The sequence below is a fragment of the Ambystoma mexicanum genome, chromosome 2p (assembly GCF_040938575.1).
Source record: "Ambystoma mexicanum isolate Mex_15411 chromosome 2p, UKY_AmexF1_1, whole genome shotgun sequence".
Taxonomy (NCBI): domain Eukaryota; kingdom Metazoa; phylum Chordata; class Amphibia; order Caudata; family Ambystomatidae; genus Ambystoma; species Ambystoma mexicanum.
The window spans coordinates 152624278-152648948 of record NC_090923.1 but is presented as its reverse complement, the minus strand read 5'-3'; the positions used below and the strand labels follow the sequence as shown (position 1 = coordinate 152648948).

General features: G+C 45.2%; 1 protein-coding gene across 1 annotated transcript in view; it reads left to right on the top strand.

The window, feature by feature from the left end:
- Nucleotides 1–24671, top strand: part of UROC1 (urocanate hydratase 1) — a 482866-nt gene that overhangs the window by 197228 nt on the left and 260967 nt on the right. The window lies entirely within an intron of this gene.

Below are 24671 nucleotides of genomic sequence, written 5' to 3'. Positions count from 1 at the left end.
ACCCTCTCACCTGTATCCTCCAATTTTACATTCACTCCCCTAGGATCAATCTGGACGCACCCAGATCCCTCAATTATCCAACATGGATGATAAACTACCTAACACTCAAACCAACTAAAACCTTTTTTTTTTTAAACTTTGAAACCCACCCATTATAGGTCATTCACGGCTGTCTTATGATTATCTCTAGAAGAATTCACATCACCTCATGCCAATAACAAATCCATTGGTGTCCATTGACCACACTTGAGGCTTTCTTGGTCGTGTGTTGGGAATAAAATGACTTGGCCCAGCTCTGTAAATTCAAGCCCTTGCTTCCTTAAACTGACTTCAGAACCACCACACAAGCTCTTGTTATATCACACCTGGTTGAAATAAAGTCGCTCCCCTAACCCCCTTACAGGAGTGTTCAGTTCCCTGGCACCAATCAAAGCACTGATATATCCAGACTAATCAAAAATTCAAGGAAATCTCCCTAATCCTGCGAGAAAACCATTGGCACACTTTTGCCTGCCGGAAATACTTCAGAACAGCCTGTATTCATTAGAAGACCCTCACATCCAAGACCACACCCCTGTCACGGAGTTCCTCATATCTGGTGGATCACGCTTCCCAAGGAGCTGTTTTATCTCCACACATTAAACGTACTGTTATGCACCAACATTGTGAAGTAAGAGCCCAGCTACAGCCAGAACATCACCCAATCCATTTTAGTCGGGAAGAAAATTAAACCCTCTTTAAAGAGTACATAGGCAATACCATCCTCTCACAAAGGCCACCCATCTGGATGATCAATCTCCAGGACTCTAACACCTAACTAATCCCAGCTCAAACCTTAACAAGGAGATGAAACCCTACCCTGGGACTTCAGTATAATCGCAACCCACCCAACAACCTGAACACCTTCGTCGCTAGCTTCACATTATACAAAAGTTGATCCATACAAGATGTTAGAACACAAACTGCGGTTTCATATTAAGTGTCTTATTCCAGGAACTAACTATTGGAATCCAACTAAGTGTTTTGTGGTACCTCAGATGTTGGAGACGATGCACTACTGGTGGGATTCTCTTAGGTTTTCCTTACCATCCAAGCATGGTTTCACCCAATTGACAGTTTGATCAGGATGTTGAGAAGGTTTCTCTGGTAGCTGCACTGTCTGCACTATTGGAGTTTGTGTTGCTGTCAAGGTTGGTAAAAATCTATTCCAGGGGAGTTCTTCATTGGCAAATTGACATCCTATTCAACAAATATTTTGAAAACGAAACCGGATTGCCTCTGGATTTACTGTCAATTATATTTTTTTTCTCAGATCATGTTGCTGTGAAAGTTTTTTTTGTGTTACTTAGTGTTTCACTGCGACCCTACCCGGGATGATTTACAAAATAATATGTGTTTAAGATCTCGAATATCAAACCCATTTCCACTACAGGGCAAAGGTGGCACTGTGGGGTTGAGAAAGTCATGGACTCCCCACCATATTTCAGGTTGGTTTCAGCACCACTGGACTGCTGGTGCAGGGATTGGTTCCTCCCCTCCCTCACCCCCTCAAAGTATCTATGTTGGTAGATATTAACCAAGTTGGCAATCGGTGGTGCTCGGACACCTCGAAGGTGGATTTAGAGGGTTTTTTTGAATGCTCAAAATGTTACTCTTAATCATGCACAGTCCATGACACATGTTTTTCCCACTCCAGGCATGGAGATGTAGTCCGTCTAGCTTCTCTTCTCCCATTCATCTCGACCTCTTCCGACTCCCCTGGTATCTACTTTGAACATTCCATTAAAAATAATTCTTAAACCATCTTCTGTTCTCCAGTGCCTTCAAGCCATTTACTGTTGGATATAACAAAGTAGTTTAAGCCGACCGCTTCCAGACATTGCAGAGATCCCTTTTGCCAGACACTAGAGCCTCTAGTTTGTTTTCGAGCCACATATACTAGGCTTCTTGTTACTTTTTCATATGACCTTTGTTGGCTTCTTGATGCAAGTTTATATCCTTTGCCATTCCCAAACTGTGGCTCTGATGGATGCTTTTGCTAGGGCTGAATCGATGTGTTGCTATTTTTCAATAAATGTGATCACTATGGTACTATTGTCCCATCTTGGCTCTAGAAACTGCCCTTACCTATATCGCCTAATGTCCTGCTTACCAGACTACAGCAGGTCCAGAATGATGCAATGGCCAGCTTAACTACATGAGCTCGCAGAAGGCAGGATATCTCTATCTCCTTAAAATTGCACTTTATCCCTGTTGCCAGGGGAATTCCTTGTCAACCTCTGCGTTGAGGATCCACCCCCACCCCCACAAATGTGTTGGCATTGTGTTTCTATATGCTCCTACCACATTGCCAGATCCCAAATTAAAATCTCCTGCGATATATCTTCTGATAATCACTTCAATGCTAAAGTTGGGAGGTGGATTTATGAATGCTCTGAGCACAATTCTGAGACCCCACCCCCACCAAACTGCTGTTGAACAGATGGGTATTTATTTCAAATGCCCTGTGGGAGTTACTTAAGAGGTAAGCTAGTGGATTGCCAGATGGAGGTTTCTGTGAGATGGAGAGAAACATTTCACTATTCATGTCTAAAGCTTTAAGAGAACATTTGAAATGTCATACCAGCATAGCACTTGCGCAATCTCCGTCACCTGGCCTAGTAAGATCGTTGTCTCTCTTCCCTCTGTTCCCCCTCCCTTGCCTTGTTGCGCCTCAGGGACGAGTTATAGGGCCTTAGTCTGGAAGTCACTACACTGCACCAGGAAAACCCAATCTTACGTCAGATGGTACAAGGTATTGGACCAGCTACCTATGGTTTGATGGGGACCCAAGACGTCTGGATGACTTTCGCAGCCACTGCAAGATCCCTTCCCCTGGTATCCTCAAATAGACCCATACTGAATGACATCTCTGCTTTTGAAAAAGCCTTTCTTGACGTTTTTCAATCACCCAATCGAGCCTCGGTAGCTCAGAACCAACTGATGGTCATTGGGCAGGGCAACAGTGACGACATTACATATATAAGCCATTTTCAGCAGTTAGCCACGGATTGACTCTGGCCTGAAGCGACCCAGAAAACCCTGTTCCGACATGGACTCCGAGATGGATATAAGGACGAACTGCTGCATATACCATAACCCGATTCGATCCAGGCATTGATGGATCAGGTACACCGAATCGATCACCGGTTCTGTGAGAGAAGGAATGAAAGATGAAGGGCAGAAAGAGCAAGCTTCCCACATCCGGTACCCCCAGGGGTCCAAAAACCACCCAAAGTTGCTCCAGAACTCATGCAACTGGGAGTAATTTGCAGCCCATTGTCTGAATCCGAGAGGCACTGTAGAAGGGCTCACCATTTTTTTTTGTATTGTGTACATCTGGGCATTTCCGGGGGACCCGCCCTCTGTCCGCCCAGGAAGTGGGAAAACTAGTTGGCCTGTCATTGGGAAGGAAGGCGTAACAAACCTTCCACCACATGACTTTGTCAAACCCATGCAACCAGCAGCCTTATTGTAACTACGGATAAACATTGGATGGCAAAGGATTGTTGAAACCTTGGCCTTACTATATTGTGAAGCTTCTGGGAATTTCATTGATACAGAGTTTGCGGCCACAGTTGGACTACCAATGTATGAAAAGGACAGCCAGACCCTGGTTGAAGTCCTTGATAGTGCACCGTTGTCCTCTGGTCCCATGCACCAACAAACTAGAGCTGTGACTTTATGGGTGAACGACCTTCAGAAAAGGATTTGCCTAAATGCTCTGAAATCTCCATTTTACCCGGTGGTGTTGGGCCTTTGGTGTTCTTTCATAATCCGAATATCAATTGGGAGACTGTTTTTTTTTGCCTCTTCTAGTTGCACTACGGCCTGTTGTCCACCCAAGTCCATATGCTCATTAACCTTACTTCCAACACCATTGGGAGATACAGGTTCCTAGTGGCTATGTACCCTGTGTCTGTACCCGCAGAATATTGCCATGTCTTCACAGAACCAGCAGACATTCCACTGCCACCCCAGACCATTTGATTGTTCGTGGACCTTTTGCCCGACTCCACCATCCCACATGATCTACTCGCTCACGCCTCTGGAGAGAGGGGTTCTACAACAGTACATAGACTGTCTGGACAATGGATTCCTAGTACCTTCCAAATCCCCTGCATGGTTTCCTTTGTTCTTCGTACAGAAGAAGCAGAGGACATTGCGTCCCTGCATTGACTATCGCCAGTTAAATGACATCACTCAAAAGGACAGGTATCCACTAACTGTAATCTGCGATATTCTGGAGTGCCTACCTAAAGCCTGCTTTTTCACGAAGTTGGACTTGAGGGGCCTACCACCTGGCGAGGATAAAAGGAGACTAATGGAAGACTGCCTTTAAGACGCCCCTGGGGCATTATGAATACCGGGTTATGCCCTTCAGCCTGTTTAATGCCCTGGCCATCTTCCAAAGTTTCATGGACAATCTCTTCTCGGATCTTATTGGTTCAACTGTCTGGGTCTACTTGGATGACATTTTGTTTTTTTCTGTTTCCATTCAAGATCATGTATTACATGTCAAAGAAATCCTGCAAAGATTTGCCCAGAACCATTTATTCTCCAAACCTGAGAAATGTCTTTCACCAGGAACAGATGGAATTCCCGGGATAAGTTGTCAGCAATGTTTGTATTCAAATGGTTCCAACTAAGGTCCAAGCCATTCAACAATGCAAGCAACCTCTTGATCACAGCGGTTTTTGGGGTTCGCAAATTTCTATCAGCGCTTTATTCCGCAGTATTTCCTGTTGGCCCCAATACTGACTGCTCTGACCAGTACCAAAGTGACTTTTCTTTTGGGGGAAGGAGCAGATCTTTCGAAGATCTGAAGGCTACATTCATGTCTGTACCCATTTTGCCATGCCAATGAAGAGGTACCATTCATAGTGGAAACAGACCCTTCCAATGTTGCCATAGGAGCGATATTGCTGCAACCCAACTCCAAGATGGGAATGGAACATCCCATTGCCTATTATTCGTGAAAACTGACTTGAAGTGAATGATACTATTCCATAATCATAGCCATGAAAGCTGCATTCAAGGAATCGCAACATAATTTCCTCATTTCCTTGCGGTTTGATTTTACTGTGGAGGTACAAACCAACCATAAGAACCTGCAGCATTTACAGTCCTTGTATTGCCGAAGGTCCTGACAGGCTGTTGGGACTTCTTCTTTTCCCGATTTCACTTCGAAGTGACTTGCATCTCTTGTGAACGGAATCACGTTCCTCCGAGTCCGTACCAGTGATACAAGAGAAGGAAACACCGGTTTTCTCAACAAAACACTCAATTTGTCAGGTACAACCATACCTACAGACCTTCCTATAAGAAACGGCAACAGGCCCATGGAAGCCTGATCTTCTGCAAATGCCTGATGTTACCGAAACAAATGGATTGCTGTTCTTTCTGGGTACGCTTTACGTACCGACGGCTCTTCATTCTGTGGTCCCACAGTTTCAATGATGCCAAGATAAGTGCACACCATGGGGTGAAGGCCACACAATTAATAGCCTGACAGTTTTGGTGGCAGGATGGGCAGATCAAGTACAGGACTACGTGAGTACTTGTCCAGTCTGTGCCCAGAATAAGACCAGCCACAAACATCCATTTATTACAACCCACCAAAATTCCACTGTTTCCCCAGCACACTTTCCATGGATTACACCGTTGAACTTCCTGCATCCAATGGCCATACTTGTATCATCATCATGGTGGTGGTGGATTGCTTTACAAAGATGGCACACTTCATACCCATGGCTTCTGTTCCTACTGCAACCCAGACAGCACAGGTGTTTTTACAGTCTATCGTCTGCATGGCTTACCCGAAAGATACTGTCCGACTGTGACTCTGTTTCTTTCAATTATGCAAACAGATGGGTATCCAGCAGGCATTAAGCTCCGGCTTGCATCCCAAAACCAACGGGCAGACTGAGCACGCCAACCAGACCCTGGACCAATATCTGAGATGCTATGCAAAGCCACCCAAGACAACTGGTACAGTCGACTGGTTATGACAGACGTGGCATACAATAATGCGATACATGCAACCACTGGCCTGACTATTTTCTACTGCTACACCACGCAACATCCAAAAATACTTCCACTCGGCTAGTACTGCCCAGTCCCGACTGCAGACATCATGGTCTTGCGGATTCAAGAGTAACATCTAAAGGTGAAGGAGGCCTTAGCAGATGCACAGGTTTGCATGGGGAGACAGGCAAACGGGAGACATACACCAGAGCCCTTGTTTCAGGTGGGAGACCAGGTTTTTTTTGGGCTTTCCTCTAAGAATTTGCCAGTATGGAATCTCCCCACTAATCTGGCTGCCAGGATTTTCAGTCCATTTTTATGATCATCAAACGAGTGTCCTTAGTTGCTTGCCACCTGCTATTACCCACGGCCTGGTAGGTGCATCCAATCTTTCATGTATCCCTTCTAAAACCCTGTCGTAAGGATACTGTTCTCACAGGGTGTCCTGGAATTTGAGATACAAGAGATCTGTGACTCGCGAATCCGATGTGGAATGCTTCATTATCTGGTGGATTGGAAGGGCTATCCTGCCAGTGATCGCTCTTTGGAGCCTTGTTCCACACCTGGTCCACAGGTTCTTCTGCAGGCACCCAGAGCAGCCCAGGGCTCCAGTCCTTCCTGGGAGAGGGCATAGTGTCACGCCACTTACCTGCCAACCTGTGCTGCGACTGGGGGCTCACAGGGTCCCGTCCTGGTGCTTGGTTCCACGATGGTGGTTTTAAACGGTTCCCTGTTGGGTTCTGCTCATTGGGGCGCCGCCATGGGTGGTCAATCGTGCTAATCATTCCGTGCATGTGCAGTCATGAGGGCTACATGTTTGCTTTCACTTGCCCTCCAAGACTCGCTTTCGCCCTGCAGCACTCTTTCAGGAACCAAGCCGGTTGGCTCTGCAAATCTCAATGCGGTTCCTGGCTGGTCCATTCCCGCATCTTTACGCTCCTTGTGTTCCTTGTTTTGCCTTGCTTGGCTCCTGCCTTTTGCCTTGCCTTCCTGCTCCCTCATATTTCATGGCCAGCCTTCTTCCCTGTTCCCCTTTGCTCCGACTGCCTGCTTGATCCTCTTATTCTGCCTGTTCCCAGTGTGTCCTGGGGATCCCCTCTTACCTGGCAGGACAGTCTTTGTCTGCCTTGGTGTCACAATTGTCTGGTTGTCTGTCTGCCTGGGGTACCCACATAGCCTGCCCTCCATCTGCCAGTGTACCTGTGGAGCCCTTTTTGGTTGTGCCCACCGTTTTTTCCTGCTGAACCCAAGTGACAATCTGCCTACTTGCACCATCGGGTTCTCTGTTGACTTCACTGTCGATACTTGCACTGTTCCAATGCCACGCAAATGAGGGAAATGCCGTCCCGTAGCGTTGGGAGCGGACAAATGAGGGAAGTGCCGTCCCGTAGCGTTGGGAGTGGACTCGGCACTGACCCCTGTTCCTGAATTAGGGGAGGGTGTTGGGTTGGTTCTACATCAAGTTCTCAACTCCACCATTGGCAGTTTAGCTTTGAGATTCAAGCAAGAGCCACGGCGAACAAGTACGCAGTGCGAGCGTGCCACTTAGTACAACATAAGTGCACATGCAACATCCAGCCCCTTCGAATCGCACTGGTGCATTGCTTGCGGAGCTCATGCTTGCTAATTGCTATTTAGTGCCAGAAGGAGGCACCTCTAGACACACTATAAACTGTCCAAAAGAAAGGACCCATGAAACTATTTTAAGTCAATCATATATTGGCATGACATGCCTCCCTCCCACCCCCTTCGACTATGGAAATATTAGATAGGCGATGCATTACAAACTAATTTGTGACTTGCAGGGAGCATTACTTCATTGGGTGAGGGACACTGTTGGTTCCTGCTTGCAGAAACAGTGCAATGTAGCATTTTCTCATTCTCTGCTCTATGGGACATGTGCACTAGTGTGTGGCACTGATGAATGAATCTCTGTATTCTGGAGCTTTCTGGTGATTGCCAACAGTCCTTCCTGAACAGTTACTAAGCCATGTGTGCCACAGGGACAAATGAAAATAAACATATTGATTCCCAAAATATCAATGAGATCAGTTTATGCCCTTCTTTTCTGAGAACAAATGCCACACTCAAGCTAAGATTCACAGAAACTGGCTACACGCTGAAGCAAGGTGTTGTATGTCTCCCTGGTGTGGGGTGGGACAAGTCCAAGCATGCGAGGAATGGTCCGTAGGATATTTTGGTCTGGATTTGATCTGGTAAATGTAGAAGTTTGGCCTGAAGTGGCAGATCCTTGGTTATGGATACCTATACCAAGAAGCCTTAATTGGGAACCCCCTGGATAGTGAGCATCTTTGTACTTGTACTAAATGACCAAATTGTGTGTGGGACCAATTATGTGATGGCATACTCTAATAGGATAGGAACTCCTCGGACACAGCAGTCACAAATGTGTTCCCTACTTAGCCTACTAATGGAACCGGTCACTCCACTCCTGCAGTATCTGAATTTTGCAGCAGGAAGACTTCAGACTTCCCACCCAAGTGAAGTGTCTCATTGAAGACACTGCTATTTCACATGGAGAAATATGGCAGGTTGGAAGGATGCTGTTTATCCTAAACACTCTTGATAACTGTCAGTCTTCACTTTCTCAGGTATTTACCATTTTTCCAACTGTCCTGGTTACTGAAACCCTTAATCATTTGTTTACAATTCTTGCAAATGTAGGCAGAGTTTACTGCAGATGGTGTGTCGATGGGTAGGCTCTTTCTTCTCCTTTTAGCACTTGAATCAGCCTCTGTCTTAAGTCCTCCCGTAGCAAACTAAGATTGCTGCTGCCTGCCTTTCTGTTTTTCTTTCTACAAGTTACTTTGTGACAGATCATCCATCTCTCCCAATGGATGATCTGTCACAAAGTAACTTGTAGAAAGAAAAACAGAAAGGCAGGCAGCAGCAATCTTAGTTTGCTACGGGAGGACTTAAGACAGAGGCTGATTCAAGTGCTAAAAGGAGAAGAAAGAGCCTACCCATTGACACACCATCTGCAGTAAACTCTTAACCCCAACCTAATCCAGAACATCCATTGTTTGTTGAACTGCATTTATACACTGACGAGCAAAGGTGCTTTACAATTCATCACTTGGGCCCATTTGTTTCCAAATTATCCTGGGAGTAGGACCTCACCAACGTCGTCCTTAGTGGGTTTGTGCTTGTGTTGTTGATTTGTTTGCTACTATGGCATCCCGCAACATAGCCATCTTTTTTTCTGCTGCCTGTAAAATATTGCTGGATTCCTCCTTGCCAAATGACACTGCACAGGGCAGAAGTGTATTTTCGGTCATAGTAGCCATTTTCCATTGTCTCACGAATACTGCTGGAGGTTTCCAGTAAATATTAATGTTTTCAGGTGCTTTTTGTTGGGCTTTGGGTGTTGAACAAGTCCTTCAGTGCTAATCACTCTCTAATAGGCGGACATTGGAGTACTATTTGATGTTCGATTAATGCTAATCAGACCAATTAAGTCATCCGTTCCACTGCTGTTTGTAAATGATGCTATCCATTCTGCAACACTAGTATCCTTTTAATTCTGCTTTCATGAAATGTACTCAGTGGTTTGCTGGAGGGCATCCACTGCAGCATACGCTTACCAACGATTATTTGAGAATTAGAACAAGTGGGTTCATTGTTAGTCAAGGGTTGATTCTTTCAAATTTGTTCCAACTTGTTTTGGGGCTATTGATCTTTTGTCCTTACCCTTATTTGGCAAACTAGATGGATGGTTTGACAATTGTTTAGTGTGCAGAATGCTCATAATTCCATTTGAATAAGATCTTGATGGTACTGCATGGTCATGTGGACTTGGAAGCCTTTGAATATTCTGATGCTCTAATTTCTCCAGGATGGAGCTTGTCGGATTAAGTAACTTTAATATGAACAAGGAAAAGTATTGCAAAATATGTTAATGTTATGTAATAAAATCGGCAGTCATTAAATGGTCTCAATGTAAAGTAAAAAGCTCCATAAAGTGACCATTCCCTGGTAAGCAACTTTATTGGCAGAAAAGTAGTTGTGAAAACAAATGATAATGCCAGTAAGATGGAAATTCTTCTCATCAGAACACCTGCACCCTCCTTTCCTGCTACTCTGGCCGGCCTCCCTTGGACCTCTTCCTGCTCCCACCTGTGAGGCTAAGAACCTCAGGGTCATGTTCGACTTCACGCTCTCCTTTTCTCCTCACATCTGACTTCTCTAAGAAGTGAAACTACCAACTGCACCTCTTCAGAGGTATTCTTCCTTTCCTCTCCTTGCCCCAGAAGCTCACTGTCTCTAGAGCTCTCGGTCTCTCTAGGCTGGACTACTACAACAGCCTTTCTAAATCTGCCTGCTTGTACTCTCTGCCCTCTTCAGAACAGGACTGCAAGACTTATCCTTGGTCTCAAGCCCAGGGATTTTATCTCTCCAGCACTGAAATCTCGGCATTGGCTCCCAGAGGCTGCAAGGATTAAGTTGTCCACAAGGCCTTCTGGGGCCTGGATCCTCAATACCTCCAACTCTCTTCGTAAATACCTTCCTACTCGAGCTCTTCGCGCTTCCACCTACAACTCCCTCAGAGCCGCTTCTCCAAGCAACGAGTTGGCAGATCTTTCTTCAGCTGAGGCATCCCTCTGGAACAGCCTCCCTGCTTCTCTGAAACTTGAGGAGAGCCATCTCTGGTTGTGGAAACACCTCAAGACCTTCCTCTTTGCTTCTGCCCTTTCTCTCTCTCCACTGCTGATTTCCTGTCTGATACTGCACTGGGCACCTGGCAACCCTTGCACTTGTGTCTGTATTTGTAATCCTGCAGTCCCCCTACCTGCACTTTTAGACATCTGCTGTTGGCACTTACCCTTGCATGTGCCACCTACTGGCCGCACTTGTTATTGTTTTGATCCCATTTACAGCACTGTACCCCTCTCCTTCCCCTGGCACTTTCCCCCTTCATTTGCACAATCTCAATTTCACTTGGCATAGTAAGACAGTTGTCTCTGTCCTCCCTCTGTTCCCCATCTCTTGTCTCGTCACAGCTCGAAACACTTGTGTATAGGTGCATTATAAATGCCATATCAACAAACTGCCCACAAATTTAATCAGAATATGGTCAGCAAGATTGATAACCACTTTAAAAGTGAATCTTGGACATGCTGACCTCTAAAAAAAACACCCTTATGACTGATGGCAACATTGTCTTGGCGTGTCTGGTATGCTGCAGCATGCTGAAGCATACCAATTTCCGACCGACTCGAGACCTTGTATGCGAGCTACAACAGTAAATCTTTAATTGAAGAATACAAAGCGGGACTGTCATCAGGGGATGCAGATTTCAGCTTTAACAGGGTAGCTGAGACCACGGTGTCTATCACCGTCGCAAATATAAAGGCACTGAAAGGCTGCTCAATCGGGTAGAGAGAAGGATCCAAACAAGTTGGAGTGGATCTTAACATGCATATCTTTTTACGGATCACACAGATCTTTTCTCTAATGAAAAGAGGCAGTATGGTCAGTGGATGTGTGTGTGTAATGCAGTTGGGGGACCAAGGAGGGACAAATGGGGGGGGGGGGGTGGTAAATTCTTTAGCCACCTGAAAAAGTTCTTCGGATGAACAGGAGGCATTCAGAATATGGTTGGTAAAGTATTGGGCTGTGGCTGTTTTTATAGAGCTCTGATAAATATTACAAGCTAATGTAGAAAATGTGGGTAGGCAGTGCCATTTCTGTTCAGATTGTCTGCATTTTTGCTTCAGCAGTCTCAACTCTGGTGAATACCAATGAGCTGCGGGTTGAGTGCAGTTAGCAGATAGCCGAGAAGGAGCCAAGGTGTCGGCAGCTAACTTTTGGGACCTTGACTGAGGTGTTACAAGCAACATTACCCTCTTTAATGCCCTATCGAGTAATGTTTCAATAGAGTCAGAAATGGACTAAAGAGGGACATTAGACCAACGTCATTGGTATTTCAGTTGAAGGCTTGGTCTGTCTTTAAGTTGTACAAGAGGGAAAGAAAAGTGGAGCAAATGGTGATCCGACCAGAGCATCGGCAAGGGACAGAAGGATTGGAGTTTATGAAGATCTGAAAAGCTAAGGTTGAGCTGATTGCCGCCTGAATGCATCGGACTATGGTTATATAAAGAGAAGCCATAGTCTGCTGATGAAGAGACTAGTTTTGAAGCTTGTGGATCAGGTGTGTGGTTAGGATGGCGGTTGAAATCACCAAGTATTACTATTTTAGAATAGATTAAAGATAAGTCAGCCAGAGTCTTTACAAAATCACCCACAAACTGGTTGGTGGTATAGCCATGAGGGCGATGTACGATGAGAAAATATACAAAATGTTCAAAAGAAGCCTGCATCTTAATATCTTAATAAGAATCTCAAAAGTAAGTTTGTGTGCAAAGTCTATGATCTGACAATCAAGAGATGATGTAAGCACAAAAGTGACTCACCTCATAGTTTGGGTGTGGGTCGATGAAGCTGGAGGATAGTATAGTTGGTAGGGAGCATTTGAATAATATCAGGCTCGGAATGGGAATTCAACCATGTATCAGCGATGCATAAATCAGGCCAATAGACGTCTAGAACATATCCCGGTGGGATACAGAAGAGCAGGAATTGATAAGGAGACCTTTTTTTCAAAAGGAGAGAGAGGTGTCCATCTCCGACAGTCTGGTAGGAGGCTGGATAGAGAAGCCGGGCGGCCACTACAACGTGGCAGGGGCCAAGACTGTCAATGCGTCATGAGAATAAATACGATCAGAGGAGGAGTTGGTTCTTTCAAAATCCAGGGCCCAAGGCCCGGAATGGTCCTGGACAGGCACAGACTGGCTTGCCTTAAGCGTGCCCGCTGCGGCCCTCCGCTGCACTGGCGTTCTCTCCGGCACATTTATCACGGAGGGATAAGAGGCAGAGCAAAGTAAACGCCTTCTCACAAGCCCTCTTTGTCTAAGAATGCGAGGAGGGCAGTGAATAGGCCCTCGAGGGAGGAGGGAGGAACAGAAATTAAGTATAGGACTGGGTAGTTTCAACAGCATCTAGAAGCAGTGGGCAATAAAAATAAAATAATTTCAGCGCAAGAAGGTTAAAAACAATAAAACCAAATGAGCAGCTTTATAATGGTCGTCCCAATGGAGCAACCTCTCAGTTGTAATGTGATTCGTGCCAACCTGCAGCATAGCTGGCACCACCCTGAAGAAATTGGGAGAGGTTTGAGTAAATGATGTCTGGCCTTTTACCGTCTATCAGGACGTCTCGAGTGATGTAATTTTCAGCTCAACTGCCTGGAAAAGGCAGTGATTCAAGTGACTCTTGGCCCCTAATGGGTGCAACCACCTCATGGAGTGGTGTATTCTCCAGAGGCGTCTCTAAAAACAAGGGTGTGCACATCCTGCATGTCAGTTCAACCCCTGTATAGTTTGCGTTATGGATGCCATGTGATCTTATTGACACTTTCAATTTGTACTGGTTCTGTTTCAATATGACCCCAGCGCATCAGTGCATGCTTGAATATGAATACAACACGTACTTTAGCCAGGCAGTGTTCCTGGATATACACATCCCCTTGTGATACTTTGTCCTGCTGTGTATTGAATTTCATCTTTGGTACTGTGTATAATCAGTGAATATGAAAAAGTAACCTGTTAAGGATTTCAATCGGGGGCACACCCGGGTCTCGCCTAGCATGTAATGCACAAATGAAATACTTATTGATTATGTCTATAGGTTCAATAGTTTGAATGATCTACCACTCATATCACACCCGTCTCAAAATACCCCCTAGGTCATAGTGGACCAGGAATCAGGCTGGTTTGTAAAGGTAAAGATGTATTTATTTAATCTTCAAATCGCACATACATTTTAATATATATATATATATATATATTAGCAGCAATCACCAAGTAGTAATGCAGAATAGAAAACACAGGAAAAAGCAGAGTTTTGGTTTGAACAGATAGCGTTTAGGTTAATATTTCCCCCTGCAAAGTTCTTGAGGCACAAATGAGCAATTATACACAGATGTAAGTAAGCAGCAGGTATTCAGGAAAGAAGGAACAATGTCTAGAGTTTGAATGCAATCTTCCCTCCCCAAACAAGATAAAACCGTTTTTGGAATTTGACACTATTTAAAATGAACAAGCAAAAGTTGGCAAAAATGCTTAAATTGATATAAATTCCTATGAGAGCTACACTAAACGGGTCCTAACAAACATGAGCTACAAGATAAACGGTACACACTTTAGATCAGAATCGAAGTTAAACACTTTGGTTGTGAAAAGGCACGTGTAAAACCTTTGCTAAAATGCAAATTTGCTGTAATATTTCGCTTTGCAATTTCTTTTTTTAATTTTTATAAAAACGGCTCAAATGCACTGTTCCGCGATGTGGATGTTGGTTGTGAATGTAGCTACAGGTCTTAAGTTTAATAGAGTTGAAAGTACGTTTCTATCTATAAAATTGAAGTTTTAATAAGAGGCGCTTTTTGAAAAAATAGGCGCAAAAATTAAAACAGAAATCTGTTCTTACAATGACAATTATGCTCTAAACTAGGGTTTTCAAACTAGTTACCAATTTGAAACACAGTAAGCCCCAGAGTGGACCACGGAAACCAACCCGGCACCTCCATGTCCGCCTTGGAGGACTCAGTTGGATTACCCGTGGGATGATATTGAGGGTTTGGGATTTTCAAAAGACAAAAGGATTTTCAAGACATTATTACTATTACAATAAATCAACGCAAGGTTTCAGACTGGTGTGACACTAAAAGTTCTTAAGTTAAAGAGAGGATGGTTTGAGATTGGGATTGGACAAGGCAATATACTATGGCTTACTATTATTCCTGTTGATACTTAGTCCACTGTAATTAAGATTAGACCGGCAGGGTTCTGGTCATCGGATCGGGTCTATTGGCAGCAGGGCACCTCTGGCGGGGTTGGATCAGCTGTGTGGTTCTGGTCACTGGACACAGATTAGTTTGCGGGCAAGTTTCAGCGGGCAAGCCTTAATGGTAGCAAGCCAGACTGGATCAGAATTAATTTCCCTTAAGTTTGGGATGGTTGGATTTGGGCCTAACTAAAAGGAGTTCAGCAAATGCTGAGGCCTGGGTTTTGCAAAGAAGTCTGGAATCAGCTTCAAGATGAAGATTTCTGGAACAAAGCGCTGTGCGGACTTCAGGATGTGTTCAGGAAGCAGTGTGTCTGTGTGGTGAAGTTCTTAGATTTATCCTACCAAGTGACATCACAAAGTTTATGGTAGTGCAGAATTTCAAACCACAACCCCAATGGCTGTGAGTGGTCAAAGGCACTTGCCTTGTTCTAGTTGGCAGTCAGAAAGAGCTGTCATATTTTATGATGCGATTTAGGAACTCCCACATTGATTTGAAACACTAACTTTCCCATAAATACACATTTTTATAACTGCCCTCTCCTAAAATCAGACACATGCATTACATATTTTATGGGTTATCCTGTCGTCCAATTCCCAGCTCGGTGAGAGCTGTCGTTCTGTGGAATGTTGTCCGTTTTAATCATAACGGTTTGGCCTAACAATTTCTAATTCAATACATATCTGGACAATGACCCCTAGAATAGAACATGGGTATACAATATCATATTTGCAACATTAATAGTTTTGCCACAGTTAGTGTTTTGATCCTTATGTAGTAAGAACTCCTACCAAATCTTCAAATGTCTAGCATGAGTTCAGATTTATAAGTATGTATTTTTCACTCGTCTACTTATTTTGTCTGCCATGTTAAATGTCATATAGTTCTGAGGCAAAATAAGTAATTTCTATTCAAAATCCATGCCAGGTTTTACTTTCTTCCCAAGTGAGCAAATGGCCAGTCCTTTGAAGTTCACTGAGAAACCTCCTCCACATCCTGCCCCTCCTCTGGGAGAATCGGTGTCCAAGCATTCCTTGTGCTTGGGTCAGCCAAAGACGAATGGCTAATGAGGTCTTTTTTCTAAATATGCAGGAACCTCCAGCATCCATTAAGCCTTCGTGGGAGCAGCTTAGTGTCAACATGAAGTGTCCTCTTTCCCAGGCAGGGCACTGTCCAACCAGCTAACTCCAACTGGGTTACTTTAAGATTCACCTACAATCTTTCATCTACAAGATCTAAAATGAACAGAGTTTATGTGGGATGTTGACAATTAAAGGAATTAAGCCCTTCACAAAAAACATGCTTTAAACAGGCGAATTTTGCACTTCAGAGAAAAAACACATTTAAACTGAACCTGTTAAATCAGAGTTTCCTTTGCAGCATACGCACATTTAACTTCATTATTCTGTCTTTGAGAGCTGGGATTTGTTTTGCATGAAATACATTTCTCTGCTCCTGTCAGTCAGTGATGCCCGGTTTCTTCTGACTGTACTGGATGATTTGTAGTTTCAGCGCACTTTTAATTTCAATAGTTCACTTGGAAAATGACTGAATTTAGCACCAAAACAGCACTTTGAAGGTTGCAATTGGTTGGGAAAGCTGCATTTTCGGTTTTAGCCCACTTCTGTGCCCTTGCTTCACGTTGCATGTACCAGCACCCACTGGCATTCTCCTGTAGTGAGTTCTGTTTTACACCAACTTTGGCTGTGTGTGGTAGGGTGTGCAGCCTTTTGTGATTTATGAACCATGCACAGTTTTGCAGATTTGGTGCGCACAGGGGTTAGCACATCCATGTTTGGCTGTTTCTTTCCCCATTGGCAAAGGGGTGCAGTGGGGTGCATCGGCATGGGTTAAAATATCCCACAAAGCCCCCCCGACTTCGGTGTGACTTCCAGTCATGGGGAAGTCAGGCAAGTGGGATTTTTCTTCTGGCCATTTGCAGAAATCCGGTTCCTTCCCCCATCAGCGATTGATGCGACACGCTCTCCTCGCCGGTTCTGTGTGGAGCGACACACGGATCACTTGGAATTTTCCTCCCGGGTCTCGAGGAGGTCCTCCTTGGTGATTAGGTGTAGTTGGTGCAAATACTAGTAAACAGAACATAACGCGGTTATGAACGTTTTTCCCACTAATGTTCCCAGGGGGATTTCAGCAGTGGGATAGATGCATGCATTTAATAACAATTGACTATATTCCCCGCATGGATTTAATGACAATCGTAACAATTTCCTCACATGTAAACAATGAACATTTAATATTTTTTCTAGATGTCCAGATTCTCCCCCTCTGGGTTCCGGTAGGCTCTTCTATTTGCTGCAAAGTATGCCTGGGATGGCAACTCTTAGCTGGTTTATGTGGACCCACTTGTCTTCCCCTTCTGTCAAATTTCCCTTGGGGATGCGGATTCTGTAGGAGACCGGTGAGATTCTGTCCACAATTTCGAAAGGACCCTGCCAGCTTGGCAGGAATTTGCACTCCTTGGCTTGGTTCCTTTGGAAATTGTACAAGTAGAACCGGTCTCCTACTTAATATTCCTTTTTGGTTGCCTTCAGGTCATACTGGGTCTTCATACTATCTGCAGATCTTTCTAGATTCTGCTGAGCATACGCAAAAGCATGTTGAAGGCATTTTCTCATATTCTCAACATATTCATGAGTTGTGGAGGCATTTATCAATGTCTGCTCTTGGGTTCTGTAGAGCATATACTGGGGTAGCACCATCCTTCGTCCAGTCATCAGCTCAAATGGAGAATGTTTTGTTGCAGAAGAAGGGGTAGATCTGATGGCCATCAGGACAAGGGGTAATCGAATATCTGAACTTGGCCCAGAGTCTGCCACAAACTTTTTTAATATGCTCACAAAGGTTTTATTGTACCTCAACTCGACCACTAGGACAGGCGGTATGCAATGTGTACTTTACTTTCTACCCCAATTATCTCCCACATCTTTGTCATCACTTCGCTGGTGAAGTGACTACCTCAGTCTGACTCAATCCTTTGGGGTAGTCCAAAACACGAGAAGATGTGATTGATCATCCGGGCAGCTGCTGATCCTGTCTTGCTGGTTGGGAGACATTCCACCCATTTAGTAAACAAGCATGTTACGGTTAACATGTACTTGTTCCCTAGAGGAGCGAATCACGGGCCTGATTAAATCGACTTGCAAATCTGACCAAGGCAATGTCGGCCATCTCCTTTTGGAGGGGAGCACGGTGTGTGAGTGATGTTGGCAGAAATTGTGCACACAAAAGACACCCCTTAAAGTATTGGTCGAAGTCCTGCCCCGTGTGTGGCCAGTATACGTCTCGCAAGATTTCTAATGTCGTATGAAACCCCCGATGATCGGCTGTGGCCGCATCATGGGTGTGACTTAGCATTGGTCTTCGGAATGGGGTGGGGACCACCCACTGGTCACAGCCAGATATGGATCTCCGAACCAACAAACCGTCTTGGATTAGGAACATTTTTTGGACATTTCATCAACACTCTGAGGTCCTCTTTCACAATGCAATCTGTATCCATCAGGGGAAAGTTCTCAGGGTCCTCAATGTGTTCATAAAACATATCAATTATTGGATCCCCTTTTTGAGCCGTGATTAAATCCGCATCTGGGGTCTCCTTACTCCACTGGGCAGTTGAGAGTTCATTTTGAGCATTTGTCTGGGACCTAGTGATAGCAGTTACCTGAATTTCCAGGGACTCGAACTCCAGTAGATCCCGTTGGATGGCTCTGGTTTTGGACAGCTGATCAGCCAAGTCATTTCCAGTTTTGTCTGGTCCCTCTACTTTCAAATGACCATTGCTCTTTTTCCAGTAGATGGTCATCCCACTAGAGGTGACCAGATCATCAATATTGTGTCTTAATTTTCCATGTTTTAGTGGTTTGTTGGCACATAGCATGCCTCTCGTAACCAGGTGCTCCACGAACCCGTTCCGGACATAATCTGAATCGGTGATTATGACCAGTTTGTGGAGTTGGTGTTGGACAGCAGTGAGGATGGCTTGATGCACAGCCATCAGCTCTGCCACTTGACTACTACGGGGACCGATTTTGTACCCAGCGGAGGGTTCTGGGGCATCATTCACCCAGACATTCCCCACGCCGCCCACTAGTTCCTTTTCCCTGTTGTCAACATGGTAGGAGCACCCATCCACATATACAGTGGGCATTCCCTCACACTTTTCTTCTTCATAGACTTTGTGTGGGGAATTAAGTTACACCTCCATGTCATCCTTGATTTTAAGACTTTCATCCTTGAGACAGTTTCTCTGGCACAATCATGCAAGTCAGCCAGAACTTGCGCGAGGGGACTCTTCTTATTTTGGCCATATCTGACCTCCACAGGAAAGCCTTGCATTGACAGAATCCAGGAAGTAATTTGGTAATTACTCACATTTCTGGCCGGATTCTGTCACTTTGAAGATATTGCAGAGGCTGGTGTGGAGTCTCCACTATGATGTGTTCCCCCTGGATGAACGGGCTGGAATTCTTCAATGCCCACACCGTTGCCAGGAGTGCTTTCTCACAATCGTTGAATTTTTCCTCCACGGAGGATAAAGTCTTACTCGTATAGGAGATGACTTTATTGACCTTGTCATGCTTTTGGTATAATACTGCGGTCAAGCATGTATTTGAGAACCCTGTCTCCAAGAAGAACTCCTTGTTTTTGACAGGGTAAGCTAGGCGAGGCTCTGTTACGCTCACCTGGACCCCACAGGGGTGGCGATCGGACTCGGACAGCTGCGGTCTCCGTCAACGTGATGCTTAGTGCAGAGATGACTGTCTGGACTGGCCCGCCTAGTCTTGTCTGCTGGACCCGAAGAAGTATTTTCCTGCAAGTGGAGACGGGGATTAGCCACCTGTGGGTTTTAGTGATGGCCTCCCAACTGTTCTTGCTCTCCCCCACTAATCACCTCCGATATCTCCTTAGTAACCTCACCTTATGTTTGTAAAAGATAAGCTCTCCATCCTGCGTGTCTTGCAGGGGCGCGTAGATACCAGTTACTTCACTGGTTTGAGGCGTTGGGAGTTCCGGTAAGCATTAACTCTGAAGTCCCAGGCGGAATTGGTAAGTATCAAGTTCAAAGAGTTCAATGGGCCCGATGTTCACTCTTGTCCCCTTCCTTCCTTAAGTTGCAACTGAGTTCGTGAGAAGAAGGTCTCGTAGCTGCTGCTGGCGTTCAGGTAAGAGTCTGTGTTACCCAACGCTGTCCGGTAACTATTACATGCGTTAACGTGTTTTTCTCCCTCTTGACAGATGTGGCATATGAAGATATGGAGAATAATACCGCCGGTGGTAAATCAGGTAAGTCTATGGTAGTAAGAGGAATTTGTTGATTCTCTTGGCTCCCCTTGTTGTTCTTGTGCCCCTAGGTGCCGGAGTACGGCGAAGAAATGATGGAGACAGTGCCGGATCGAAAGATGCTGTGAGAACTGGTGAGTATGGTGCTGTGCTGGAGCTGGCGAAGCGATGCGTGCAGGACTGATGTACTTCCAGGTCGGGAGATGAAATGGATCCGGAATCAGGTGAGGAATTTGAAATAAGTTTGTTTTCTAACCTTGTCCTTTTCTTCTTCTTTATTCTAGGAGCTCCGGATTCGAGGCGGGCGTGGCAGAAGACTGGATGCTGGCTGCAGGCACGGCGAGAGGCACGCTGCTGGATGCAGAATAACACGAAGCATGTGCTGCTGTTCGGGCGTGGTTTAAATAGCCTCCAAAGTAGTCCCAGGAAAGAAGTTCACCAGGACCACACCCGGGAAAAAATAGTCCCTGTAGTAAACTAGTCCCATCCAGGCCTCACGTTGGCTTGGATTTATTTGCAGTCGGTCTGCATGAGGTAAGTAATGTCTAGGAGCCTGGCGCCTATGGCGCCAGGACTGAACCCAGACAGCCCCTAGCTGGGGCTGCTGGGGTTTTTGTAAATGTCTGGATGCCTGCTCCCGGGGCTGATGGGATCATCATGAAGCCTGTCATGATGCCTACTGCCCGGGGGTAGGCATCATGACAGGCTTCTTTTGAGTTGTCTTACTGCCTCGGCTTGTTCTGGACCCCACTCCCACTTGACCTCCCCCTTCAATTGATGGATCAGGGGTCTTGTGATCTCTGCATAATCCTCAATGAACTTTCTACTGTAATTAGTCAGTCCAAAGAGGCTCCTTGGCTCACGCAGAGTTGTGGGGTCTTTTAGTTTCAGGAGTGCTTCTTTCTTTTCCTGGGGACAGACTCTCAGGAGTCATCTCATGCCCCAAGAAGTTGACACGGGTCCTGCACCACTGTGCGTTTTGGAAAGATAGTTTTGCTCCGGCTGCCCTCAACTGTGTCAGAACATAACGTATCTCCACTATGTGTTCCTCCACAGTCGAGATTTTGATCAGAACATCTATATAGGCCAGGTTACCCCTTTCTAGTGGAGTAACTTTTCTGAAAATGTTGGGGGGGGGGGGGGACATGAAAGCTGAAGGAAAGGGGGTGGGATGAAGGGAGGGCGGATGGTAGCTCTGAGATTGTTTCGGCCAAATTGTAAAAAAAGCTTTGATCGAATGGTAGATTCGACCGAATTCGGTCACTACCATTAGTTCAAAGCCAAAGATGCCGAACATGAAGAGCAGTAGTTGCAGGGGTGGCCCCCTCACACCATGTTCGGTGTTCTTGGCTTCAGCGGTTGCAGGGGCGTCCCCTGCTTCCTTAGCATTAGTCAGGGGACCTAAAAAATAAAAAAAAAAATAAAAGGAAAAGGGATGCCGCAGCATCAGATCCGACCCGCGTTAAAAGAATGGATCTGACGCTGCAGGTTACAGGAGAGGCAGCGGATGGAGAAAAGGTAAGTGGGGGGGTTTATGGGTCTACTGACGGTTGAGGGGACATGGGTTTGGTTTTTTGTAGTGAGGTAAAAACGTAAATCGCAGCGAAAATGACTGTCGTTAATTCTGCTGTGATTTTGTACAGTCAAACAACCTAAATCCCGGAAGGATAACACTAAACTACTACACCACATGAGTCCATTGCTGACGCTCTGTTATAACTTTCATAACAATTTTGGCGTATCTCTAAAATTCAATTGGGCCCCCACACATCTTTATCCGGCCTGCCATGCACCCAGTGACACAACAGAACGTTCACAAATTTAATTCCACTAGAACATACAAACAATGCATTATTTATCATTCATTCAGACACAAAGGTCAACACACATGTTTGCACATACACTGAGTCGCACACATATGCAACCAGCACCTCCACTGACACACTGTGTGCACACAACATTTATATGTATATTTACAATAACACATGGAAACAGTGGTGCAACGTCCATTGAGCAACCAGACTTTATCACCCCCTGATACCTGAAATGTTGGGCTATGTTGACTTGACCTAGCTGAACAATAAAGCCATGGCTGAAAGGACCAGATTCACTGGAATGTCAGCAATTTGCCTGATTTTATTTCTTTCATTCAAAGGCAGAAAACCTTGATTAGTGCAGTGGGTGACCAAATGTAACTGGTATAGATTTTTAAATGCCATATATCTCCAAACTTGTGTTCTGCACAGCACCTTATATGCTGATAGATTTTTTTTTTCTACAAGATTCTGACTGATTAAAATTAAGTTATGTTTTTCTGTGTTCAAATGGCTCCAAGCAGTGGAGTACCGAGCAGGATATTTGCAAGGAGCGGGTCAAGCTCCCCCCCCACCCCCGTAGCTCTTTTAAGAGCCAGACTAGGACATTTGTCATTGGGACACTTCTCCCATTCAGCACCTCCAAAGAGGGTGTCCAACGGCAAAAGTGTCCTGCTGGCAATTCCCGCTCGGCACACTCATTGTCCTGGCAGCAGGACACCTTACCCGTTCCGAATGTTAGAGGTGTCCCACTGCCAGGACAATGTCCCAAGGAGCACCGGGCAGCAAAGGGTCCTCGCGTTGCTCTATATCAACAGAGTATTACAAAGTGAGCCATTAGGCACTGACGGGAGGGAAGGGGTACTATTGGCAGGGAATTTTGTCCCTTTAGAAATGTGAATGGGAGGGAGTGATCAGAAGTGTGAAGGGTGTATTATGTTTTATGAAATAATGACTATGGCTTTAAAACCCAAGGAGGATTTGTTGGGCTCACATTAATCTGCATGATGCTATTGTGACTTTGCATGCAGAATGGGGCGAATGAAACTAAAGCCATACTCCCATTGCCCAACATATTTCTATGACCATGTATACAGTGTATGGTTAGTTTACTATGAAAGGCTAGTTTATTATATAATGTGGTTTGCTTCCAATGTATTGCTATAAATAATTAAAAAAATGTAAAATTGTATTAATTTTATTTCAACAAACAATAGAAACCAAACTTGCAGTGCGTGCAGTAACATTATAAACATGCATCGGTTTAACATGTCCACTGCTTCTTCCCCCCCCCCCCCTTTTGAGCCTACTCCCTTTCGTGTTCTGTTTATGCATCTTGTAATAAGGATTCCTCCTCCATGGTTTCTGTTGGGTCTCGTATTAACCCAAATAACTCTATTAATTGTTTCCAGGCTATCAGGTTCTCAGCCTCCTTTTCCTCCCCCCGACATTACTTGCATCTTGCCATACTGCAGTTTACGCCTCGGCCCATTTCTGTAGATCTTTCCACCATACTTCTATTCGTGGTCTCTGGCATGCCTTCCACCCCATGGCAATTCTCCTCTTTGCAAGATCCTTTAATTTACTCACATGCTTGAGTTTACGTGATCTCGGAAACCCTCCCATCAAACAGGCCCACACCGTACCTACCACAATACTGATTCCTGATTCCTGTGCGCCACCTCACCCCAAAAATGCTCAATGACTGGGCATGACCAGAACATATGCACCATTCCAGCATTTTCCTCATCACATTTGGGGCATGCTTGTCGTCCTACATTTTTTAATTTGGCTATTCTCTGGGGCGTCATATCACCCTATGGGTTACGTACAGTTGCATCTGTTGCAGTCTTGCATTCCTCGACTCTTTTTTTTTTTTTTTTTTGTGGTACCCTTGGGATCGTTTCCACATCCATCACTCATAGGGGCTCCCACTTCCTCTTCCCAGTCCCGTCTCAGTTGTGCCACTTCCTTCCCCACCTTGGACATAATCAGCTCATATATTCTGGATATCTTGTGTCCCCCCCCCTCTGCAATGTCATATATTGTGTCTATGGTAGTGTCCGGTTCCTTCTAGTACTACTTCGGACCATGTCTCCTTGATTCTCCGCACCACTCTATGGTATGTGATATACTGGCCCGTGTGTAACCCAGTTTCCTCCTCCAACACAGCAAAGTCCCTTATATTCCCCTCCTGCCATATATCGCCCATGGTTGCTATCCCCACCGGTTCCCGGTGTTTCCTAATCGTCATCCTCAGTTGCTTGTCTTTGCCCGTCAGTGCCACTAGAAGTACCTGCGGGGAACACAGGAATGAATCCACCATCAGCTGGCAGGCTCTGCGCCATATCTTCCACCCAAGTATCATCATCTTTTGACGCCCTACCATGTCTGGCTTAGGCAGCCCCATCAATTCCTTTAGGAAGTGTGGGGTGCAGTCTTGCCGGAACAGTCTAGACTCCGAGGTTGCCTCTTCAGAGAGTCATTTGGCTACATATTGCAGCTGGCTTGCTATGTAGTAAATTTCATAGTTTGACAGTTTTATGCCCCCTTTCTCATGAGTTTTGTAGCTTCCAAAGGGCCACCCTATTCCTCGTCCCATGCCAGAGGAAATCCCTGCACGT